General features: G+C 36.9%; 1 protein-coding gene across 1 annotated transcript in view; it reads right to left on the bottom strand.

Moving 5' to 3' along the window:
- FGF10 (fibroblast growth factor 10) overlaps window positions 1–21,049 on the bottom strand; it is a 112,800-nt gene that overhangs the window by 17,435 nt on the left and 74,316 nt on the right. The gene's annotated exons all lie outside the window — the stretch shown is intronic.

The following is a 21,049-nucleotide window of genomic DNA, read 5'->3' as shown; positions in this document are numbered from 1 at the left end:
TGGTTTGGTTCTGCAACCCAACAGGACAGACACAGACTTCAGAGGATAATTAGGACTGCAGAAAGAACAATTATTACCCACCTGCCTTCAATTGAGGACCTGTATACTGCACGAGTCAAAAAGAGGACTATGAAAATATTTACAGACCCCTCACATCCCGGACATAAACTGTTTCAACTCCTTCCACTTGATCCCTTGGCTGGGCTGCTATGTTGGGGGAACAAGCTTGGGTAGATCAATCTGCATTACCCTACAATCATGTGTACTTGGATTAAAAAAGGAGTGAAAGCAGCATGGAGAAGGGGAGAAATTTTGATATAAATGGGAACTCAATGAAGGCCTGATTCTGCTTTAAGAAAACAGAATATGGCCTCAACTATCCAGGCCATACTCAACAGAATATGGCTTCAACTATCAACTCTTACCTTGCCCCACTAGGCAGTGGGGCAAGATAAGAGTTTCTATCAACAGGAACACAGATGACAGGATGGCAATTCTCAGTTCTGTAACTGATTCTAGAGTAGTGCAAAGCACATACCTGAAAAAGGTGTCATTGTCACCTGTTTGCCCACTTGAGATTCCATGGATCTTCTCATTCTCCTGGAGATTTAGATTGAAGCTTGCAGGCGATGTCCTTCTGAAAACATTGTAATTTCTCATCTATTTCATTTATTGACTAAGGCTGGAAATTCAAATCTGTTAGGTGTCACCCTTTTAATTGTCAATAGTTTTGCTGTATCTTTTAAAATAAACTGTTAAGTTTTCAGAATGAGGCATGAGAAACAGGAGACATAACAAAACTTAATTGGAGAATATATTTACTCTTTTGTATTATAAAAAACCCCAAGGAGGATGTATTAAGGCTTAAAATGAACTGAACATTGTATGACTTGTTCACAGTTGCTCTCGTGGGTGTGGGTGTCTTTGAATACATGAGTGAATATTTTCTAAGGGATTTGGACCAGTAACATTCGTTCATCCCATCTGGAATGACTGTTACAGGAAGATTGGACCATAGAACACTGTGACAGGTTGAGAAGAATTTATTTTTGAACCCATTTTCCATCCTTTATTGGGGACGGGGGAGTTCGTTTGGCTTGTTTTATTTTCCTTTCCTTAGTTGTGAAAATATTATTGTGGTATAATTAATGAAATCTGCTTTTGTTAAAAACAATAGTGTATGCCAGTGTCATCACATGAAGAATTATATTCATCTCATGAATATTAGGACATGTGTATACTGCAAAATCAAATCAATTTGAAGCCTGTTTCAAACTGATGGATGTTTCCTTTTCAAATATCTGGAAATTACAGTTTGCTTATGATGCTGTGAATTGTTTGTTAAAGTCCTCTCACTCCCACACAGAACTAGTTTCTCTGGCTTAGTCACCCTTTTTGGTCTTTTGGTTTTGTTTTGTCACCAGTCTAGTAAAGAATATGAGAAAGTGCCACCTGGTGTACAACACTGTATATACTCAAACCAATAATGTCTTAACGTGTTTTTATTTTAATGTTTCTGTGTCAAGTGGCAACTTCAATTGTACTAGAAAGCAAGGTACAACAATGTATCTTCTGTGCCCTATTAAATTGTCCAACTTCTACTATCTTTGGTTTAGTATTTGTAAAATAATTTAGCACTGCCCTTGGAAAGTGGGAAGAGAGCAATGAACGATTAAGGAAAGAGGAAATAGCAATTCAAGTCCTGAAAAAGTAGAACTTGTGAGAAAGAAACTCAAAATAATTCTATCTTGATTTTGCTTGGTGTAAAATATGGCAGATAGAAACTTGGGACAATTTTCAAGATTCTGTTATTCTACCCTACAACAATAAAGAACATTCCTAGAATTCTATTTCTTGATATTACCTAACTCAAAGGGCTAATAGTAGTAAAACTCAGACCAGAAGAGAAAATCTTCTAAAATTTTAGTCAGCTATTTTCAGTCAGAATCAATAATAGAGTGTTAGACAAACTTATAACCTAATTGGGGCTACTTATGTTTCAGCTGCAACTTCTATCCCTTTGTTCCTTGGCTAAGCATAATTCAGCAGATTTGACATAGGTTTTGAATTGAATTGGCATCCTTCAGTCTCAAGAGACTATGGTATTGTGCTATGAAACCAATAACTGCCACTTCCTGTGTTGTTTCAATGCTGTGTGCAAAGTTGGAGTGTCCTCTCCAGAGCATGAGGCCTGGGTAATTTAATATGGAAGATAAACTGTTACCCAAGCAGCAGATCCCCACTCTCCACATCACTGTAATAGTCTAATGGAATGGCAGAGCCGATATGATTAGTTCCAGCTTCATTGCAGGAGTTACCAGATCGTGATTGTACACAGTCACAAACTGCTTCCGGGACTCCAGCTCTGGATTTTGACTCCTGGAGCGAGGTTGGCTCCTGAAGCCCTTTCCAATAATAGATATAGCTACAAGGCAGAGGAGGTTTGAAATCAGAGTTTCTCTTCTCCTAAAAGATGGTTCTACCATTTTATCTGTTGTTGGGGCATAAAGCCCTCTTCCACCTTCAAAACTGTTGACCATCTTCTTCTGTAACTCTGGAAAGGGGTCCTTACAGGTGCTACCAGCCGGGCCAGCTGGATCAAGGTTTTTTAAGGAGGTACTACTATTCCGGCACTCCTCCTCACTCCAGGATGCCCAGCTCAGCTCCATTTGCAGTGTCCATTATCTTCCAACTCTCCTGATATAGATTTATATATGTAGTAAAGGGATCTCTCATCTATATCCATCCATGGCTACCACTAATGTTTCTAACTCTGAAACTCCCTTCTCATCTTAATCCTAAAAGAATTGTAAACATAAGCAAGCTTAACCCACCATTTATATTTTGGTCATTATGCTGCTAATAAATTCCTGAAAACCTCCTTATAAGTCATTCATTTGGTGGTTAATGTAGCTAAATAGAAATTCAGTTAGAGTCGGACCAGAAACTTTCTTTTCCTCCCTTCTTTCAAAGTAACCGTGTGACAAGCACCACTGATAAAGCAGCTGTTGTATTAAGTCAAAAGACAGGCAAAGATTTGAGAAGATACAGGTTTCCCTGCAGCAGAGTTACTTCACGGAGGCCTTGTTATCAGCTCTCTTAGATCACTACATACAGCACTTCGTCAAAATCCCTGTTATCTCTCCAGATAGTCACCTACCAGTTAAATATCCTAGGAACTCTGAAACATTGAGAATGGAGGCCCTTTAGTTGGTTACATTTGCATTAACAATGCTTTGACTGTTTCGCACCAAAATATTGGATGCTGCAAATATCATTCTACACCTCTAAGTGTAAATTAAGATTTCTGCAGGGTGCAACCATCTTTGTCATTTGTGAATTGCTGTAGCTAGAAAAGACCAGAATGTATACTCTTTCCCCAATTTTAATGTCTTACAAAGACACTTTTGCTACCCCCTTTTTTTTTTTTTTGAAAATTCAGTTCTGATGCCTAAAAGACTCTGTTGCCAAAAGAATTATCAAAATTGCTACCAGTCACCAATGAATGAATATGAATATCAGATTCTGGAAAGCTTCAATCAGTTCTGGCTACTGTTACCATATGCTGCTTGTCTAACTGAGCATTTGAGACACAGTTGGGAACTTTGAAATTTTCTATAACCTCAGTTGGCATATTAAATTAAAAGGTAAAGAAATGATTGGAGTGAAATTCTCCATATAGCTATGCAAATATATCTTTCATTATTAGCTTACTGTATAATATTTGCATACAATGCTGGGAAATGTTTAAATTGAAATAGGGATCTGCAAACATGAAGAATATCCTTCATAAATGATATGAAGCTTTCTCTAACTCCACAGCATCATAGTGTGAGAGAAGGTACAATTATAAAATTGCACCTTAATAAAAATGTCATTTGATTTTCAGTTCTGATGTGTTATATCTGTATCTAGGTACCCTGATGGCAAATTTGAATGGTACTTTTTAAACCTCATTCAAAGCAACTCAAGGCTAGTTCTCCTGTATATCTACGGTATATTAACAGTTGCCCATAATTCAAGCATGCCTCATTTTGTGCACTTTTTTACAAGACCCTCCACCAGCAAAAAAATTACAACTCAATGAAGGCTAAGATGATGACTAGCATTTGCTGCAATGAAGTATTTTTTTAATTAAGGTATGTATGTTGTTTATTTAGACAAAATGTTATCCCACACTTAATAGATCATGTATAGTGTAAATATAACTTTTATATGAACTGCAAAACTAAAAATAATTGTGTAATAAAATTTTCTTGATTGTGATATTCACTTTATTGCTGTGGCCTAAGATAAAACCTGCAATATCTCCTAGGTATGCCTGTATTGCATAGATCTGGCACATGTCTTTTACAGTGTTTTTATCTTTGAATACTCAATATTTTCCTCTTTGCCTGGATTATGCAGACTGTTTCTATGGGGAAAGCACTTTAACATTCTCTCCATTGTAATAACAATAAGCACCATTTCCCTAAACATTCTTTCAACACTTCATTTAAAAAAAAAGCAGAAAGCAAAGTCTTAGCTTTTCTGAGAACTCTGGAAAGTGAGCATGGGAAGCCCAATGGTTTTAAAGTTCTTCAGTTCTCAATACACACAAATTGATCCTGAATTGGAGTCAGGTAAGGACTTGCCATTCCGTTCTGTAGAATTGGATGCAAGGATTTATGCACGTATTTTCAAATTTGGCCAATAGTTCAAAGCCCTCTTGTGGATGGCATAGCTTCTTAAAATGTAAAGAAAAACTTCTTCACAAAATAATAAGAGGCAATTAACTCATAGACATAATAGAAACAACTACACCAGATAAAGCTCATTATTTCTGCAAATAGAAAGAACTTAAAATGAAATTGAGGATAAAGATAGAGAAACCCTGGGAGAAGACAAGTCCCCGATACCTACCAGGGATCTCAAAGAACCTGCCCATTTTCGCCATCTATCTCCCTTTGCTTGATGGAGACATCTGAAACTGGCACTCTAAAGATGACAAATGAGTTCAGGCAGACACAACACAGAAGAGGTATTCTCATGTTTTGATTAAGTCTGTTATTTCTATTCCCTCTGTTAAATGTACACTTTTCCCATATCATCATAGATTTTTGGCATAGGTCCCAAGAATTTAACACAGCCTAATTATCGCCTATTAAAGTTTGTTACTTTTCTGACCTCTAGGCTGAAATGAAAATGCATCTGTAATAATGAACAAACATGAAAACAATTATTATTGGTATTATTAGTATAAATTTAGATAAATAAACTTTGAGCTAATCAGCCATTTTCTTTCATTGCTTTGGATAAGGCCATGGCAAATTCATTTGGTAGATTTCAATCAGCCCTTCATGTAGGCCAATAGTACTTTTATTGTAAAGATATAGTAGCAGAATCTTGCAAGTCTGGGTGCATTTCTCCTTTCCCTTGCTTTGTCTTCATGAGAACAAGGGAGTGTCTTGTCTGAGATGTTTTCTCAGGTTACGTTTCTTCCTCAGATTCAGGTTTCTTTTACCTAAGCATTGTCTTGGTAGTGGCTCTTCTCCCTGTATCCGTCCTCCTTTCTTCCTTTTCCAATTTCTAATATGATGTGGTGCATTGGACAATCCTAAAGCATTGTATGCCTTGATGTGGTGTTGCATGATCCTATTCAAGTAAAATTCTACTTCAAACCAAGAGCAAATGAATAGATCAGCCCAGCTCAGATTCCTTACAGCTCACAAAATCACATTTGCTCATTGTAACTGACCTTCAAAAAAGAAAAGGCCCACGAAATGGCTCTCAGCACTACACAATATGGTGGTCACCTTTCTTTCTTTGACATCGACCAAGCTCCCTCCATAACTATTGTGTTTCTAAACATTATTTAAATTAAAAATAAATCAGATGTATATGCTTCCCTAGGAAGCACAGTGCCAATCTCTCACATTACTGTTATTTCCAAAAATGTTTCTGTGCTCAGCATGATCCGCCCCCTCAAAAAGTCTTGATTTTTATCTACTTCTTCATAAAAATGAGACAAAGTTAATCTTTAGATAATTATAGACCTACTGGAGACTGTCACCAGAAAGCCTGCATGAAAGCAAATGCTATGATGGCGTCCACAAAATGATTTCTAAATTCTAATTGTATTCACCAATTCCAAAAGTTTGCCTGCTCCTGGGATAGTTTACATGCCAACATCTGCCTTTCTCTGCACACCCTAAAACACATTTCAGGAATGATTTATTTTTTAACACAGTAGTCATGAAGATCTTTAAGAATGATAGTTTCTTTTAAAAGTTGGCAGCTGCCAATCTTAGTAGGTGCCAACACAGTCAGTCTTTAACACCAGCCAAATGGCAGGATCCCTTCATATATTTGTTCTCTGAGGTATCAGATCACTGAAATTGTTGGTAGTAGTAGCAGCTACTACTACTATTATAGGAGTATAGTATAGGAGAGCAGCCAGGGTCATATCAAGGTATTTTTTGAAAGAAACTGAAATGACTATAATTCAGAATTCCACAGATCATGGCAAACCATCCAAATTTATGAAGGCTTGTTTATGAAAAGAAGGAAAGGTTCTGGAATGGAGAAGATACAATGAGATTTTCCAAATTCATTTACTTTTGGCAGGAAAATGACTATAGGGTCTCCATAAACCACGCAGGACCAACAACTAATTCTTAGGTTTCTTTTTTTCCCCTTTCACTGCCCAACATGTGGCTTATGTTACCAGGCATACAAGCTCCAACCTTTCATCTGAAGCCATGCAAAGGTGAAAGCTTGTCAGGGTCATTCTTTAATTAAGCCTGACTTAAAATTTATCTAAGTTAGACCAACGCAGATAGAAAGTCAGGTTCTGTTAGGTGTGCCACCTTTCACTTTTCCACACATCTGGGAAATATTCAGTTCAAGATCATAACCTTGAGGTTTGGCATTAACTGCCTAGAGAGAACAAAACACTAAGATATCGCCAACAACTTGCCTTTGACTGTGAAAATTGGAAGCATATTCCGGATGTAAACACTGGTGTGCCATTAATATTGCTGGTAATCATTAAAGGCTGGGATTTTTATTATAGGAGAATAAAGCAAAGTTGACATTCTTAGTTCATGTCTGGTTAAAGCAAGGTTTATTCGAAAGTGCATGCATACAAAAGGGTGGAGACTGAAATATGACATTTTCAAATGGCAGGAGAAAGCAACTGCTAGAATTTGGAAAACAAAGGTCATTAAAAATGCAATCCTGAATATGAGAAAAGTAAAATGATGTAAGAAATGAGTGTTTACAGGGAAAAAATACCAGAATGAACACAAGAGAGCACATTGCAATGGAAAGCATTTTGCTAGTTCCTCATTTTTTAAATTATTTTATGGGCTTTACAGATTGCTACAAAGAAAATGGACTCTGAATTGTGCACAATCTGCTCTTCACAGCGCAAAAAAATAATAATCACAAAAATCAAATCAAAACAGAACACATAAAATGGGGCAATGGGGCAACAGCACACCAGAACTCCCATGTTAGTTCCTTGAATTCAGCTCCACAAGTATGGCCTCCCTTCCTTATAGTTATCTGTAGAAAAGTATCTCTAGATGCTGTAAGAACTTCCTGGATGTCAAATACCACCTCCTCTAACGAAAAAATAATTGGAAGTGACAGAGAGAAGCAGAACAAAGGCTGGAAATATCAGAATACAGACCAATGCCTCTTTGAGGATCTGATGGTAGGTAGCCCAGTTAAAGAGTAAATTCGATCGTAACATCTTAATTATATATGAAACAACAGCAATTGGGATCACCCAAAAACCAATAAGCACTTAGATGTATATACCGCTTCACAGTGCTTTCTAGCCCTCTCTAAGCAGTTGGCATAGTCAGCCTCTTGCCCCCAACAATCTGGGTCCTCATTTTACCCACCTCGGAAGGAGGGAAGGCTGAGTCAACCTTCAGCCGGGTGAGATTTGAACTGCCAAATTGCAGTCAGCAGAAGTAGCCTGCAGTACTGCATTCTAATCACTGTGCCGCAGCTCTATCATGAAAATAGCTTCATGTTGCCATGCCAGACATTTATTTTTTGAAAGATGGTTATTGATCAGCAACTTGTAAGTGAGGAAGTTCACAAGTTTTTAGAAGAATGGTATGCCTTTGCCTTCTTTCAAGAGCTAAGAGAGAATGACTGGCCCACAGTCACCCTGCTGGCTTCATGCCTCAGGAAGGGCTTTCATGTTATAGTTTCTATTTCTAGTCCAGAATCTTTAATCATCAGATAGTCTTCAACATATGACCATTCATTTAAAGATGATTCAAAGTTATGACAGTCTCAGAAAAAGTAATTTCCAAACTGTCCTATTGGTTGCTCCGTCCCCATAGTCAGGGGACAGCAATTTGGGCACTGCTTGCATTTATGAGCGGTTGCAATAAGACTGCAATCATGTGATTGCAATTTGGTGACTTTCCCAGTCAGTTTTCTACAAAAAACATTACAGGTAGTCTTCGACTTATGACTACAATTGGGTCCAAAATTTCTATTGAATGAAGTGAGACATTTGTGAAGTGAGATTTGTCCCATTTTACAATGTTTCTTGCCATGGTTGTTAAGTAAATCACTGCAGTTGATAAGTTAGCAACTTGGTTGTTAAGTGAATCTATCTTCCCCATTGACTTTGCTTGTAAGAAGTTTGCAAAATGGGATCCCATGACTCTTGGGACACAGCAGCGGTCATAACTATGAACTAGATGTCCAGCATCTGAATTTTGATCACGGTGTAACTGTGAATGGTCATGAAATGAACTGTTGTAAGTTGAGGACTATCTGTAATTGGGGAAGCTGTATTTACTTAACAACCATGTGATTCGTTTAACAACACGTGATGGTTCACTTTAAGATGGCCCCAACTCATGACAGAAATTCCAGGCCTAATTGTGATTAGTCCTAATGGAGGACTCTCATTTCTCTGCTTCAGAAAGGAGGAAAAAAGTCCTCTTTTCCTCAGGAAACAGATTTTATGAGAGGAGATGGTCCTTTAGGTGCTTGAGCACTCAGTCAAAAGGGCATCTCTGCATTTTGTCTACTGGAAAATCTCTGAGCTAGAAGGTACAATTTACATGTCTCGCAACACTTCGTTGTACTTTTCTGAGATATTGCAGGGAATCAAAAAGAAGTTTCATAGTCCTGGTGAGCTGGGCTAATTGTTTAGCTGTTGGCCCCAAAATGGCACATGCTAACATTGCCCTTTAAAAGCTATCAAGCTGTAGTTTGTGTTGGGCTTGGACATAAACAGGAAATCAATGCGGCAGTTGTAACAAGAGTCAAACATTCCCAAGAGCATGGTACAGAGGGCAGGTTTAACTTGGATCAGAGGTCCACATATGGTTGACACATGGTTATAGTCTATGTGGCCATGAAACAGACTTATTTTTTGAGACTGGATGGCCTTAGGTATCCTGGTCTTGAAAATGGATTGATTTGGAATGGCGACTCTTTATTATTATTTTTAACTGAATCTGCCACCGCTATCTTCACCGCAAGAACACATGGATTTTAGACTATTTTCTACATAAAAAAAATTGTTTTGGAACTTCAGTTCTTCTCCATTAAAAGAGGGCAATCTAGGCCCCATTGTGGAAAACAAGAGATATTTGGAAACTACAATTTAAAAAGCAGTTATTTATGAACTGCCTGTGTGTAGAATTGTGGCCAAGAAAGACAGCAATATTATATTTAATGGATGAGCATTTCTGAAATAGATTTTTTTTCTGCCTCCTCATCCTCCAACAAACAAACTTCAAGACAAATACTTTTATTAGAATGGCAACTGGTTTTACCACAACAGACAACATATAACATCATCAGAAGAAGAAAAGACAAAAGGGACCCAAATTCACATAACTTTTATATAATGTACAAAATTAATTTGCAGCCTCTGAAGATCACGAAGTATATGGAATATTTCAACCACTTTTAAAGATATTTTAATTTGATTTTAGGCATTTGAGAGATGAATTTTGGTGGTATGTGAATGCCACACTGCTGACCTCTAGAATACACAATTTAGAAAAAAAGACTTTAATTCAAGTAGAAATATGTTCCATTGTATTGTAGAAAATTGTGACCAGGTGAGGTGTTCTGGATATTAAAGAATGAGGTAAATATACTTAAAGCAGAGTTTCTCAACCCTGGCAACACACTCCCAATATTCCCCAGCCAGCATAAAGCATGGCTGGCTGAGAATTCTGGGAATTGAAATGGCATATCAAGGTTGAGAAAACCTGCTTTAAAGAAACAATTAATTGGTTGACCTACCAATTCATTATTTTTTATGAAGAACTCAAGGCACAAAATGTATCTAAATTTTATTCCTCCTACTATTTTCCCCACAACAATAGGAAAGTGAGTTGGGCTGAGAGAGAAACTGGTCCAAAGTCACCCAGTTAGCTTTCATGCCTAAGGTAGGATTAGAACTCATAGCCTCCTGGTTTCTAGCTTGAGGTCTTTACCACTAGACCAAACTGGCTCTTTCCTGCAGCTTACTTTTTTAAATAGTTACTTGGGGTCCAGGAATTCTAGTTTCAAATAGGGCTTCATAAAAGTCATCCCAGCTTCTTAGGAACAAACACAGAATAATCACTTTCACTCTCTACATTAAATCTCTGAAGCCTTCATGCCCATAAAGCTAACTGCAAACTCTCAAGCATGAAATGTTATTTGTTTGTGGTGGGGAGGATTATTTTACGCATGGCTCAGAAAAGTCACCATATTAATGAGGGAAAACAGCATCAAAAGGGAGTGGCAGGATTGTTGTGCTCTAGGAAAATTGCCTGTGTCTATCAGGCACAATTCTACTGTTGCCCCTTCTGAAAGAAACTTAAGCCATAGCTATAGCAATACCAATAGCACATAGACTTATATACCGCTTCACAGTGCTTTTACAGCCCTCTCTAAGCGGTTTACAGAGTCAGCATATTGGGTCCTCATTTTACCGACCTCAGAAGGATGGAAGGCTGAGTCAACCTTGAGCCTGGTGAGATTTGAATTGCCAAATTGCAGTCAGCTGGCAGTCAGCAGAAGTAGCCTGCAGTACTGCATTCTAACCACTGTGCTACCACAGCTCTTAATATAGCCCATAGCTCACTGCATAAAGTTTATTTCCATTTCCCCAATTTTATTGTTTTGCTCTGGAACATGTGCAAGAAGGCCAAGACAGAAGACACTCCAGTTGTTCCAGGACATGCTGTTTCAACATAGCCTCGTTGAGTACTGGATATCTGGCATGACTTGAACTGGCAAATCCAGTGATTAGCCTTTGCCCAAATGCTCTGTTATCTTCATGCTGTATAAATCATCCTCCTTCTTCTATGAGAAGGTAGGAAGAGGAAATACACTTCAGGTTGACAAACGCATCTGCATGAAGTGTTTAGTTTCTTAAGTCTTTGATGTGCTTAGCATTTCAGGAAAGCAGTTTCTCTTGTCTTTCTCCCTCATTGAGGCAGAAGTTCAAAGAAGTATGAGGAGGCTAGCTGTAACCAACACTTCCTTATTGCTTTGAACTGTTGCAATAGAAAGTGTCAGAAGTACCTTCACATCAAAGCAAAAGCAGTCTAGTAAATTAATTTTAGCAGGGTAATGATTAGTCTATTTTGTTTAATCTAGGATTCATTCTTCCACCCCTTAGGGTGGGATGTGATGGATAATTATAGCAGTCTAATGTGCAGGTCTATGAGGATGTCTAAATCAATAATACATGTCCTTCTCCACCTAACTTTTGAATGTGGAAAGAACTTTTAAAACATTATAACTGTTTAATTATAGCTATATAAGAACAAAGGAAATTAAGATTCTATGGCTTCTAAAGATTTAAATATTAGGGGAGAGATAAAAGGCTAGATACTATCATTATCAAAACAGTAGCATATCTCTAGTGTTCAGGATTGATCAGAGATAGAACTATAAAGTCCAGTTACTAATATGAAGAACTACTGTTTTTTTAAAAAAGGGTGTGAACCAGAGGTGGCATTCAGCAGGTTCTGACCAGTTCCGGAGAACCAGTAGCGGAAATTTTGAGTAGTTCGGAAAACCAGGAAATGCCACCTTTGACAGGAGATTTTACAGTATCCTTCCCCTGCCACGCCCACCAAGCCATGCCCACAGAACCAGTAGTAAAAAATTTGAATCCTACCACTGAACTATGAAGGAAGCCACAGTCAGATTTTCCTGTTTACAATTAATTCTAAATAGCTCTAGGCAATATTCTTTGTTTCAATGAGAGTGGCCTCTTTTACAACAAGGCAGCAGTATTAATTTATAGGATGGATTTAAGGATTACTGATATAATGTCATATTTATGAGCAATTTTATTACTTGAAAGATCTAGGAAGTTTTATTTGATACTACACAATCATTTACCACTTGGTTCCAAATATTTCAAATGTACTATCTTTATTCATACTGCCAAGAAGAAATTACAATGAAGATAAAAAGAAAGCCACCAGATTTAAATGGTACAACCCATAGAATTTATTACTTTTTACAAGCAAGAAGGGAACAGACAATAATCTATTAAGTTTTCTGAAAATAATATAATTTTCTCTACCAAACCCCAGGGGAAGAAATCCATTATGTTATATCAATATGATATGATTCAAACCAGTATTTTAGAAGTTCTACAAAACTAAAAAGGAAGACTAAATACTAAAAGGCATAAAGTTCAGTTGAGGATACTCTAGATTTGGGAGGAAACTTTAATGAATATCTAATACATGGGCCATGCAAAATGGAGGAAGAAGGATAATGTTACTTAAGTAACTACTGGAAGAACAAGATAAGGTGAAGGACTAGAATCTAAGTATTTGGGATACTTTAGGGATTCATATTAGAGAGCCAAATAAGCTTCATCTAAATGTTTCAGAAAGTTAATCCAAGCAAGGAATGTAGTCATTAATGGAAGCATTGCAGGGATGGTTTATTTATTTCCTCCTTCAGCTTGTATGGCTGTCCAACTCGTGTTGACTCCAGACAGCTTACAAACAAAAACAACCATAACAAACAATACATATCAAGTCAACCAAAACAAACTGACAACTAAAGATGCCTTCTAGAGATGAACTCATTCAACATTTTGGCCCAACACTCAAAGATAGAGTCAAGTCTTCAGGATCTTTTCGAAGACCAGTAGGATTGAGGCCATCTGAATTTTTTTCAGGATGGTGGGGCAGGGGGAAAGAATTCCACACTATAGGCACAGATACAGAGAAGGCTTGTTCGCAATGCTATTGCCCTCGATTTACAACAGTTCATTTAATGACTCTTCAAAATTACAATGGCACTGAAAAAAGTGACTTATGACCGTTTTTCACAGTTGCAACCTTTGGAGCATTCCCATGATCATGTGATCAGAATTTAGATCCTTGGCAACTGCTTCATACTTATGACTGTTGCTATGTCCCAAGGTCATGTGTTCACCTTTTACAAACTTTTGACAAGCAAAATCAATGGGGAAACCAATTCACTTAACAGCTGAGTTACTAACTTTTCAACTGCAGTGATTCACTTAACAACCATGGCAAGATAGGTTGTAAAATGGGGCAAAACTCACTTTACCAATGTTTCACTTACTGTAACCAAAGAAGTGTTGGGCTCAATTTGGATCCTAAATTAGGGACTACCTGTGGTAGTTTTTATTGAATATGGTTATAAACTGAAACACAGGAGAAAAGCAATAGTAAAATCCAGAAAAGGACCAACTGAGTTTTTTTTTTTAAAAAAAATTAAAACTCTAAAGTATGTCATAAAAATGAAGTATTGTCCAAATGGAACCACATCCATGCACATACAATACTTCTAATTTGGAAAGGTTGCTCAAAGCCCCGTTTAAAAACAAAACAAAAAAAGGGAAAAATCTCTTGAAAGGAAAGAGATTTGGCTGCTGCTTCCTATGCTAAGCCCTGTCAATGGCAAAGTGGCTTGAAAGACTAAATATAAGCCAGAAGCTCAACTCAGCTCCAGTCATAACAAATCTTCCCACTTGCAATGAATAATTTTAACTCCCAAGGGAAGGTTTCAGCAAAGCAGCCATGACCAAAAATATATAAATAAATAAATGATTTTTTTTTTAAAAATAGCTCCAAGTCCCATACCTAGCTCTAAGCCTTAGGTTGGCTCAATTCAACAATATTTGATTTGCAATTCTGCAAGCAAATTATGCATAGCTTACCCCAGGCCAAAGAGTCAGCTCTAAAGCAAGAACTGTGATCACAAGTATGCCACACACCATAAGCCAAATGATCATGCGCTGACAGATTAAAGTGCCTCTGCTCTCAAGTGCTTTGGAGCTTTTGACACCTTCTTTATCTGTCAAGGAAATGTGGCCTGCCAGGTACTACATCAACTCCAAAGGGTAACTCAAATGCAATGGACTTCTGGTGTCAAGAGATAAAATGAAGAAATGTATGATATTATGAGTCACAGTGTGTGCAGCCCCAATGCACTCTATAAGGTTATGAGGGACAATTTCTTCTTTAGTAGAGAGAGCCAGACAGAATAGCTTCTACAGTATTACCCAACTCAGTAGGAAACTAGAAGATTTTTTCTAGGAAATGTGTCTCCTTCACATCTAATGGCTTAGTTTATTTCTAAACATTTATCTAAATTGAGCCAGAAGCCACATCTTCACCACATTACTGAACTAGATTGGACTAGAAAACTTCCAAGATCCTTTCCATCTCACTCAGTCTGTGTTCTGTATACATTATAAATCTGAAAGCTAAAGAATGCATGACTTTTTTTTTTATAATCCATACATACTCTTATTACATTTGCTTTTTCTCGGTTTCTAATTCTATAATTTTAAGAATGGATTTTTAGTCATCTCCACAACAATTTGTGAGTATGTTTTAAAAGTGTGTTTGTGTTCCTATGCCCATATGTGTATGTATGCCTTTATGATTTCATCCTAATAGATACATTTTTGTAAGTATTTTGGCTTAATCTTTGTACTTTACAATGCATACTTTGTACACATGTTTTGACTACAAAGCGGCATCACAACATTTGGAGCAAATTTCAAAGGATATTCAAGTTTCACTTCATGCTTTGGTTTGAAATGACAAAATTAGGAAAGTTCACACTAAAATTTAAAGTAAATGTCTCATCCCTTTTGGGCTGAGTTTGTTTGAACTCATAACCCCTCAATCAACTTCTGAAATGAAAAATGGTGGAAGAAAAATAGCCTGCTATGCCAAGTGTCTCGGATGCTAATTCAAATCTTGTAGTCCTATAACTGCTCATTATATGCAGGTGCCAGATTCAATCTCAGTCCTGAATAATTACAAGTTAGAGGAATTGGAAAGTACCCCTGATTATGAAAGTGTACAATATTATGTGAAAAGGATTAGTAGTTGATCACCATAAAAGGATGGTACGGTACTTTTGTTTCCAAATTAGTTTATGTATATATGAAGTCTGGGAGAATAGAGGTTCAGTACTTTTCAGCTACTGAATTGTCAGGAAGGTACTGAATATTGTTGATAGGTTGTCAACGATCAAAGGAAGTGCAATTTCTAATGTAAGCAAATCTAATTCTATTCCTAAAGAACAGGAGCAGGCAACCCTGTGTTTTCCAGATGTTTTATTTTATGTAACGTGCCATAATCCCTTGCCACCTGCCAATTTGAATAGAAGAGCAGTGTATAACTTGAATAAATAAGTAAATAAGTAATGTCTGAACATTTGCAAACAATAGTTGCCTACCTCATTACACATGAAAAATAATGAAGTTCTTGTGTCTGTATTAAAATAGTTATTGGACCAAATGCCAACAAATAATTTGATTATTCAGAAAGTTCTTGACTGCACTGAAATGGACCTACTTACACAAAAACTTAGGGATAAGGAAGACTCAAGACATAGTACAGCTTGGGAAAAATGGTACAAGTGGGTTAAGGATAAAAAAAACAAGGGAATTAAAAGATAAGAATTTGAAAAATGAAGTGGTTAGATTAAGAGCATTTACCAAAAACAGGAACTGAATATTAGTAAAATTGTTTTCAATAAAAGATCACACCATCTTAGTTGATTAGAAACATATATGTTTTATTTTTATGTTTATTTTTTATATAATTGTACATTGATTTTGTTTGTAACAAAAGGTTGTATTCTATGTATTGTATATATTTTCTTTTTAATCTTTAATAAAGTTTATTTTTAATTATAAAAATAAATAAATAAATAAAATAGTCATAGGTACCATAGTTCTGGTACAGTAAAGGTTTTGATTATGTACAGATGAAAAAGTAAAAGAAAGAAAATATTACATATGCATCAGTGATGGGATTCAAATTATTTTACTACCGGTTCTGTGGGCATGGCTTGGTGGGCGTGACAGTGTTTATTGTTAAATCTCCAGTCAGATGTGATATCTGCTGGTTCTCCAAACTACTCAAAATTTCCACTACCGGTTCTCCAGAACTGGTCAGAACCTGCTGAATACCACCTCTGATATGCATCTCTGAAAAAACATTCAGACTACTCTGTTTGTGTAATATGTTGCAATACTTTTGTTTCCCTCAACAGTTGGCACAGAGTTAAATAAAGCATGCTATATAGTGTTTTCATGTTACCAAGAAAAGTCATCTTCATTGTTTCTTATCTTCTGAAGTCCAGTGGACACATTTTTTAAAGTCATTCAAGTTTTGGTATATTTTAAATGTGATTAATAGTTTTATTCTGGTTTTACTTTGTCTTACTGCTCTGTCTGATTAGTTTTATTGATGACTGCTCTTAAGTAAACAATTTTGTGAGGCGTCAGCATTCTTCAGCTGAGTTACATAAATGGAAATTATCCCTGATATTTTTTTCAAAAACCATAAATTGTCGTTATGCTATATGATCTCTGTTGAGTTTGAAAGCATGAATCAACAAAGAAGCCCTACTATTGTTGGCAGATTTGCAGTTGAGACCCACACGTCATAGCATTTATCTTCATGGAATTAGTTTAAATAATGGAAAGATTGAGAGCCAGATAGAGAGCCCATTTGGTCTATCATTAAGGAACACGACTAGAAACTAGGAGGCTGTGAGTTCTAGCCCTACTTTAAGCATGAAAGCTGGTTGGGTGACTTTGGACTAGTCATTCTCTCTCAGCCCACAATGCCAGGCTCAGGTAACAAGCTGGGTCAGTCAATCCCAGTTGCAACCAAATGGACCAATACTTCGTTGATCTGAAAAAAGTGGACTCTGCAGGAAAATTAAGTCCCAGATAACCTATTCTGTCCTATTATCTTCAGACACAATTCATTACAGATTGAGAAAGAACTATAAACTCTGGATGAAGGGGTTAAAGAAGGGTCATTTCACTTACCTGACCTTAAATTATCAGTAAAACTTTAATAGCTAACAGGATCCAAGAGGGCTTTTATTGAGATAAAGATGTGCTCAAAGAAACAAACCTTCTGAATTGTCAATGGCAAGTTCAGGGTCATGTTAAACATGAGACAAACGGTCAGTGTTTTGAATCTAAGAGTTACACATTTTATGGGCCTACATTATTTTGTGAACTAATAAATCAGGATGTATAAACCACAACATTTGGACCCAGTACAGTCCGTAACTCCATTTCTATAGCCTTCAATGCAATCTCAGATTATTCTACTAGATTTTCGTGTTCAACACATCTATTTTTGGCAATGCAGTGGCATAACAGTTTTTCCCAAAAAATTTTTAGTGAAATAATATCCCAAAGTTAAACAAAAGCTATTTTGCACCCTATCACTCTTGAGTTCTACAAAAACCAAATAAGGCAAAAACAAATCACCGGGCCAAATATTTTAAACCTTGCCAACCCTGCATTCTTCCACATCTCTTGAGGTTCTCACTGGTCCCACTACATATTTTTAAACAAAGCAATATCCATGACAAAAAAGGCAAAAAAAAAAAAAAAGGATTCCTACACTTGCACTAAAAAAAACCCCATGAGATTGGTCTTTCTGCCTACAAAAGGCATAAATGACTGTGAGCAAGTACAGATAACACACAATACAAAGTTGTGACAAAGGATCTTCTAGCTATGCTTGCTACCTGCTACTTGAACAGGATTCATGAGTCCAGAATGGCTTCATGGGGCAGTTCAATCCAGTTCAGTACCAGATATGGTACAGTCCTAGAATCAGTGGGCTCCAAAATCCAATGTCATTTAGTTTTGTGTCTAACCCCCACCCCACCCCCCGAGGTCAGAATTTTCCCAACTTGGCTGGCCTTTCACAAAGCATTAAAGTTTTACCATCTAGCCAGGGCTGCTGACTGTATTGGTGATCCTGTTTCATAGTTGATTTGAATGTGAGATGTTGAATGTTCTTTCTCAGCTATGATATGACACAAGCAAAGTACCATTGCACTAGTTTGTTTCGTCTGCCTGCCTCTCTCCCACCCCAAGAGGCTAAGAAACTAAAACATTTTCTTGACTATATGGCTGGATGGTCATCCATGACTCACATGCTATTTTCAACTTGAAGGGATCGCATCCTGGACAAACTTAGCAGGATCAAAAAGCCAAAATAGCCTCATCCTAAGTGAATCCCTGAATAAGTGAATACATAAAAATCAGATTGTAACAATTAAAGACAGCTGTGGATGCTTTCATGGATAGAAGGAATACAGGGGGAAAATTTGTTTGCTTCACTTCTCAAAATGTTTATCACCCTAGGATGTGTGTGTGTGTGTGTGTGTGTGTGTGTGTGTGTGTGTGTGTGACAGAGAGAGAGAGAGAGAGAGAGAGAGAGAGAGAGAGAGATAAACCAACTGTAAGTTTTTAAAAAGGGCCTGAATTTTACAGATTCATACATTCCTAGTTTTCAAATGCAAAATTATGTTTTTTGGAAATTTAGGAACCTGTATTTCCCTTATTTTAAGCCAGCAGTCCATTTTTTTCACAAAGATTCCCAATTCATTTGCCTTTTCCTGAATATATGTACTCTGCTTTAATAAAAAGAATTAATTTTATAATTCTGAGCATCTTTTAAGCTATTGCCTGAGATGCATATTAATTCTTTACTCTGGGGATCAATTAGTTCGGTTGATTCTAAAGAATACAACGCACACCAGAATATGTGCAAGTAACATTCTTCAGTGCCTCTCCTCTTATACTTTGAGGTTGATGTGAAATACAGTATATTGTTATTACTATTTTTTTTTAAAGTAACATGTGGTGCATTCATGTTCTGGCCTTTATATGACTCCCCTCCCCCGCCTTTTAAACATTTACTTGCCAGTATCACTGAGCAAACTGTTCAGACAAGGTTTCACAGCATTTTTTGCTTCAATTTTAAAAGCCAATGAATATCATACCATCATAAGCCAATTTTCCACTTTGCTAAATAGACTGATTAAAGTTGCACTGCTCCGTTCCATACTAAACCTCTATTAAAAGTTTATTGCTTCCCGTGCTCCTGCAACATTAATTAGTTTATGTTTTGAAAGCCTTTAAAAATGTAAAGTGTAAATGCTTGATATAATTAGCCTGATGAGTGGCTATCCCTTGTCAGAAAATCATACATTCTTAAAAGCTTATTAGATAAGTGTTACATGATGCTTAAATGTCAATATATTTAAAGGTGACATTCAGAAAGGGTATAAGGCTATCTTTAAATATATCAAGTACTGTATCATAATTAAAATTTCTTGCACAAACAAATGCTGTGATTCTTTGAATCTTTGTATTGCTAATATATTTATTAATCTACTGGGCCAGTATCTAATACAGAATCTTGAAAGTTCAAGATTTCCTTTCATCACACAGCTATTTCGACCTCGTAAATCCATTCTTATAATATGAAAAACTGAACCAAACAGTACAACAGTAGGAAGAAGAAATATAGTTTTTTTTTTCATTTTTATTAAATACTTAGATTTCTAAGTCATATATTTAAAAGGAGAAAAATAATAATAATTTTTTTCAAAAACTACACTTTATATTATCTCATGTAAATATATTTACTTCATCATGGCTAAAAATACGGACCTATTCAAAGAAAGAAGTAGGGGAGATACCATAGTTAAGTGGAGTACACCCACAAATAAATAATTTGAGTCCTTAATAGACTGGTTTTAGTCCCAGTTTTTTGCAGTCTATTTTTTTCCAGCCCAAGGTCATCTCCATAATCATCTTTGCTAAGAACATTTAGGAATAGCAGAATCAAGTTCTCAAAGTTATTTGGACATTGTTATGTTGTCATTTTATAGTCTTCTTAAGGTCATTCTGTTCCGCAAACCCCTCAGGGCATCATTAGTTATATTAGTATGAAGTGGACATCTGCAGGGGTGGGATTCAAATTTTTTAACAACCAGTTCTGTGGGCGTGGCTGTTAGTGGGTATGGCTTGGTGGTCATGTGTGGTAATATATTTTATTCTGTGGGTCCTTGTATAGCTTTGCATAGATCTAGGGACAAAAAAATGCCTCTGGTGGGGGGGGCATTTCCGCCTGCTATGGGTGTTTTTGTCCTGTTAGGACCTGCGAAGCTTAGAGGACCAGATATGTCGGTGAAAGGTCATAGTATATAGCTGAGCCATTCCCATGGGAATTTCCGCAGATGTATATTCTCATCCTGTTTATTCTCATCCTATATATCCTGTGGAAATAACATCCTGTTGAGGTCACTTGTTTTCTGTATATGCATTTTGTTCTCAATAAAAGCTGGTACCTGGGTCTACTCGGGGCTGGCATCTGCTCAGACGTTTTCCCTGCGTCTCATTTCAAATGTCAGTCCACCACAAGTGGTGACCCCGACGTGATAGTTTGGAAGGCTATACGTTTCGACGTGATAGCTTTGGAAGGCTATACGTTTCCCGCATCCTATACTCATCATCGCGGACGTCGACTGGGCCCTCATCTTCTTCGCTGGACGGAGACAGATTCTTTTCGTAAGTATGGGAGGAGATTTCTCGAAGGCTCAGACAGGGCACATTAGGGAAATGAGAGAAATCACTGGGAATAGGTTTAAGTTTGGAGTTCATAGTAGAGGACATGCAGTAGGAAAGAAAGAAATTGAGGACTTATTACAGTATGTTTGGAAACATATTCCGTGT

This window comes from Pseudonaja textilis, chromosome 2, assembly GCF_049901715.1.
Source record: "Pseudonaja textilis isolate UNSWEBS1 chromosome 2, rPseTex1.2, whole genome shotgun sequence".
Classification (NCBI taxonomy): Eukaryota; Metazoa; Chordata; class Lepidosauria; order Squamata; family Elapidae; genus Pseudonaja; species Pseudonaja textilis.
Note: the sequence above shows the minus strand (reverse complement) of the source record. Positions and strands in the feature narration are given on the sequence as shown.